This window comes from Leptonotus elevatus, chromosome 22, assembly GCF_054856555.1.
Source record: "Leptonotus elevatus isolate MCC_2025b chromosome 22, RoL_Lele_1.0, whole genome shotgun sequence".
Taxonomy (NCBI): domain Eukaryota; kingdom Metazoa; phylum Chordata; class Actinopteri; order Syngnathiformes; family Syngnathidae; genus Leptonotus; species Leptonotus elevatus.
Window position 1 is genome coordinate 901,454 of NC_141260.1, and position 6,129 is coordinate 907,582.

A 6,129-nucleotide genomic window follows, 5' to 3' on the forward strand; every position below is an offset into this window, starting at 1 on the left:
ATCTTACTGCCCCTTTAAGAAACATGCACATTCACGCACACACATTTGATTTTAAGTAACATTTCAATGAGCTGAACAGTTTAAAATTCAAACCATTGAAATCGGTCAAGAAATGTGGAATCTACCATAATTAACAGTATCTCACTGCCCCTTTACAAAACATGCACATTCACGCACACACATTTGATTTTAAGTTGTGAGGAGACGTCACGCACCAACACTCCATTGATTTGTATAGGATTACGCTCACCTCAAACAAAAGCCTCTCGCGACTTAACGGTTGAAGATGCAGATTCCAGAAATGGCTCGTTAGAACGGCAAGGGTTTGGGGAACGCGAGCATGTTCTCAGTTTTTTAATCGGATGAAAAATGACCAAATGAGAGCAGGTTGAAAACTTATGATTGATCGAAAATGAAGAGGGAAAAAACGGCGAAATTTACATGGAGGAGATAGGCGCCAAAGTCCGACTTCTCCTCGCTTAAAGTGAAAATAAAGGTACTAAATGACACCTTAGCCAAATAAAACTTAGTTTTTCAGAAAGCAGAGGCTTGTGGCTACAAAATGTGCGAATTTGATGTCTAGTGAGCAAAGATTGTGGCCATGGTGACGAGTTGAAGTGAAACTTTTGGAAATAGATTTTTTGGTTCCCGTCACTGAAAGCTTAATTGGGTATCAGAGTGGCGATTACACTCACTGTCTTTGAACCCGCACAGGGGGAAGAGCTTTCATTCCTTAATTTTTTTTTTGACACTGAGCTAAAGATGGGAAAAATTCCAACAAAATGAGCTAAAATTCATATCAATCGGTTAACGTATGCGCGCGCAGCATCTCTTTGAAAAAGGTGCTTGATGTGTGATTTTGTCTTTCCTTTTCCCATTCATTCCTATGGGACTTTTATTTGGGAGTTTTTTGGGAATAGCGTCGCCATGGTAACTGGGAATTCTTAGAAAAATAATGCCGCACCGAGTCAGATCGAGCCGCATCGTTTGATACCTCATTCGTGCCGGTGCGATCTACGGTACGGGCCGCATTCTTGCGGAAAAATCGTGGAAGATGATATAATAATAAACGCAACAATAAACCCTTTTTTCTAGGATAGTAATATGTGCCTGCTTGCTCCGCAAGCAGCAGCTTCGCTGCTGCTTGCTCCGCTTAGCAGGCCCATAACTAGAAAAATTCCCGCGGAAATTTTGAATGGGCCTGCTAACTCTTTTCAATGAGCTGAACAGTTTAAACTTTCAACCATTGAAATCGGTCAAGAAATGTGGAAGTTAACCAAAATCAACAGTATGTTACTGCCCCTTTAAGAAACATGCACATTCACGCACACACATTTGATTTTAAGTAACATTTCAATGAGCTGAACAGTTTAAAATTTCAACCATTGAAATCGCTCAAGAAATGTGCAAGTTAACTAAAATCAACAGTATGTTACTGCCCCTTTAAGAAACATGCACATTCACGCACACACATTTGATTTTAAGTAACATTTCAATGAGCTGAACAGTTTAAAATTCAAACCATTGAAATCGGTCAAGAAATGTGGAATCTACCATAATTAACAGTATCTCACTGCCCCTTTACAAAACATGCACATTCACGCACACACATTTGATTTTAAGTTGTGAGGAGACGTCACGCACCAACACTCCATTGATTTGTATAGGATTACGCTCACCTCAAACAAAAGCCTCTTGCGACTTAACGGTTGAAGATGCAGATTCCAGAAATGACTTGTTAGAACGGCAAGGGTTTGGGGAACGCGAGCATGTTCTCAGTTTTTTAATCGGATGAAAAATGACCAAATGAGAGCAGGTTGAAAACTTATGATTGATCGAAAATGAAGAGGGAAAAAACGGCGAAATTAACATGGAGGAGATAGGCGTCAAAGTCCGACTTCTCCTCGCTTAAAGTGAAAATAAAGGTACTAAATGACACCGTAGCCAAATCAAACTTAGTTTTTCTGAAAGCAGAGGCTTGTGGCTATAAAATGTGCGAATTTGATGTCTAGTGAGCAAAGATTGTGGCCATGGTGACGAGTTGAAGTGAAACTTTTGGAAATATATTTTTTGGTTCCCGTCACTGAAAGCTTAATAAGGTATCAGAGTGGCGATTACACTCACTGTCTTTGAACCCGCACAGGGGGAAGAGCTTTCATTCCTTAATATTTTTTTTGACACTGAGCTAAAGATGGGAAAAATTCCAACAAAATGAGCTAAAATTCATATCAATCGGTTAACGTATGCGCGCGCAGCGTGTCTTGGAAAAAGGTGATTGTTTGGAGTTGATATCCCATTCATTCCTATGGGTTTTTCCTTCCTTGAATTTTGGGTGGTTTTTTGGGAATAGCGTCGCCATGGTAACTGGGAATTCTTATAAAAATAATAGCGCAGCGAGTCAGAGCGAGCCGCATCGTTTGATACCTCATTTGTCCCGGTGCGATCTACGGTTCGGGCCGCATTTTTGCGGAAAAGTCGGTGGAAGAATAAAAAAGAAAAAGAAAAACTAGAAAAATTCCCGCGGAAATTTTGAATGGGCCTGCTAACTCTTTTCAATGAGCTGAACAGTTTAAACTTTCAACCATTGAAATCGGTCAAGAAATGTGCAAGTTAACCAAAATCAACAGTATGTTACTGCCCCTTTAAGAAACATGCACATTCACGCACACACATTTGATTTTAAGTAACATTTCAATGAGCTGAACAGTTTAAAATTTCAACCGTTGAAATCGCTCAAGAAATGTGGAAGTTATAATCAACTAAAAGTATTACTGCCCCTTTAAGAAACATGCACATTCACGCACACACATTTGATTTTAACTAACATTTCAATGAGTTGAACAGTTTAAATTTTAAACCATTGAAATCGCTCAAGAAATGTGCAAGTTAACCATAATCAAGATCAAATAAAGTATCTTACTGTCCCTTTAAGAAATATGCACATTCACGCACACACATTTGATTTTAACTAACATTTCAATGAGCTGAACAGTTTAAAATTTCAACCATTGAAATCGCTCAAGAAATGTAAAAGTTAACCATAATCAACAGTATGTTACTGCCCCTTTAAGAAACATGCACATTCACGCAGACACATTTGATTTTAACCAACATTTCAATGAGCTGAAAAGTTTAAAATTTAAACCATTGAAATCGCTCAAGAAATGTAAAAGTTAACCATAATCAAGATCAAATAAAGTATCTTACTGTCCCTTTAAGAAATATGCACATTCACGCACACACATTTGATTTTAAGTAACATTTCAATGAGCTGAACAGTTTAAAATTCAAACCATTGAAATCGGTCAAGAAATGTGGAATCTACCATAATTAACAGTATCTCACTGCCCCTTTACAAAACATGCACATTCACGCACACACATTTGATTTTAAGTTGTGAGGAGACGTCACGCACCAACACTCCATTGATTTGTATAGGATTACGCTCACCTCAAACAAAAGCCTCTCGCGACTTAACTGTTGAAGATGCAGATTCCAGACATGGCTCGTTAGAACGGCAAGGGTTTGGGGAACGCGAGCATGTTCTCAGTTTTTTAATCAGATGAAAAATGACCAAATGAGAGCAGGTTGAAAACTTATGATTGATCGAAAATGAAGAGGGAAAAAACGGCGAAATTAACATGGAGGAGATAGGCGCCAAAGTCCGACTTCTCCTCGCTTAAAGTGAAAATAAAGGTACTAAATGACACCTTAGCCAAATAAAACTTAGTTTTTCAGAAAGCAGAGGCTTGTGGCTACAAAATGTGCGAATTTGAGGTCTAGTGAGCAAAGATTGTGGCCATGGTGACGAGTTGAAGTGAAACTTTTGGAAATAAGATTTTTTGGTTCCCGTCACTGAAGCCTTAATTGCATATCAGAGTGGCGATTACACTCACTGTCTTTGAACCCGCACAGGGGGAAGAGCTTTCATTCCTTAATATTTTTTTTGACACTGAGCTAAAGATGGGAAAAATTCCAACAAAATGAGCTAAAATTCATATCAATCGGTTAACGTATGCACGCGCAGCGTCTCTTTGAAAAAGGTGCTTGATGTGTGATTTTGTCTTTCCTTTTCCCATTCATTCCTATGGGACTTTTATTTGGGAGTTTTTTGGGAATAGCGTCGCCATGGTAACTGGGAATTCTTATAAAAATAATAGCGCAGCGAGTCAGAGCGAGCCGCATCGTTTGATACCTCATTTGTCCCGGTGCGATCTACGGTTCGGGCCGCATTTTAGCGGAAAAGTCGTGGAATAATAAAAAATAATAATATACACTTTTCTAGGGTGGATAGTAATATGTGCCTGCTTGCTCCGCAAGCAGCAGCTTCGCTGCTGCTTGCTCCGCTTAGCAGGCCCATAACTAGAAAAATTCCCGCGGAAATTTTGAATGGGCCTGCTAACTCTTTTCAATGAGCCGAACAGTTTAAACTTTCAACCATTGAAATCGGTCAAGAAATGTGGAAGTTAACCATAATCAAGATCAAATAAAGTATCTTACTGTCCCTTTAAGAAATATGCACATTCACGCACACACATTTGATTTTAACCAACATTTCAATGAGCTGAACAGTTTAAAATTTAAACCATTGAAATCGCTCAAGAAATGTAAAAGTTAACCATAATCAACAGTATGTTACTGCCCCTTTAAGAAACATGCACATTCACGCACACACATTTGATTTTCAGTAACATTTCAATGAGCTGAACAGTTTAAAATTCAAACCATTGAAATCGCTCAAGAAATTTGGAATCTACCATAATTAACAGTATCTCACTGCCCCTTTACAAAACATGCACATTCACGCACACACATTTGATTTTAAGTAACATTTCAATGAGCTGAACAGTTTAAAATTCAAACCATTGAAATCGGTCAAGAAATGTGGAATCTACCATAATTAACAGTATCTCACTGCCCCTTTAAGAAACATGCACATTCACGCACACACATTTGATTTTAAGTAACATTTCAATGAGCTGAACAGTTTAAAATTCAAACCATTGAAATCGGTCAAGAAATGTGGAATCTACCATAATTAACAGTATCTCACTGCCCCTTTACAAAACATGCACATTCACGCACACACATTAGATTTTAAGTTGTGAGGAGACGTCACGCACCAACACTCCATTGATTTGTATAGGATTACGCTCACCTCAAACAAAAGCCTCTCGCGACTTAACGGTTGAAGATGCAGATTCCAGAAATGGCTCGTTAGAACGGCAAGGGTTTGGGGAACGCGAGCATGTTCTCAGTTTTTTAATCGGATGAAAAATGACCAAATGAGAGCAGGTTGAAAACTTATGATTGATCGAAAATGAAGAGGCAAAAACGGCGAAAATTACATTGAAAAGAGATCAAAAATGTGCGACTTCTCCTCGCTTAAAGTGAAAATAAAGGTACTAAATGACACCTTAGCCAAATAAAACTTAGTTCTTCAGAAAGCAGAGGCTTGTGGCTACAAAATGTGCGAATTTGATGTCTAGTGAGCAAAGATTGTGGCCGTGGTGACGAGTTGAAGTGAAACTTTTGGAAATAGATTTTTTGGTTCCCGTCACTGAAGCCTTAATTGGGTATCAGAGTGGCGATTACACTCACTGTCTTTGAACCCGCACAGGGGGAAGAGCTTTCATTCCTTAATTTTTTTTTTGACACTGAGTTAAAGATGACAAAAATTCCAACAAAATGAGCTAATTTTCATATCAATCGGTTAACGTATGCGCGCGCAGCGTCTCTTTGAAAAAGGTGCTTGATTGGAGTTGATCTCTTTCGGATTCCCATTCATTCCTATGGGACTTTATTTGGGAGTTTTTTGGGAATAGCGTCGCCATGGTAACTGGGAATTCTTATAAAAATAATAGCGCACCGAGTCAGATCGAGCCGCATCGTTTGATACCTCATTTGTCCCGGTGCGATCTACGGTACGGGCCGCATTTTAGCAGAAAAAAACGCGGAAGATTAAAAAATAAGAAAAATAACTAGAAAAATTCCCGCGGAAATTTTGAATGGGCCTGCTAACTCTTTTCAATGAGCTGAACAGTTTAAACTTTCAACCATTGAAATCGCTCAAGAAATGTGGAAGTTAACCATAATCTACTAAAAGTATTACTGCCCCTTTAAGAAACA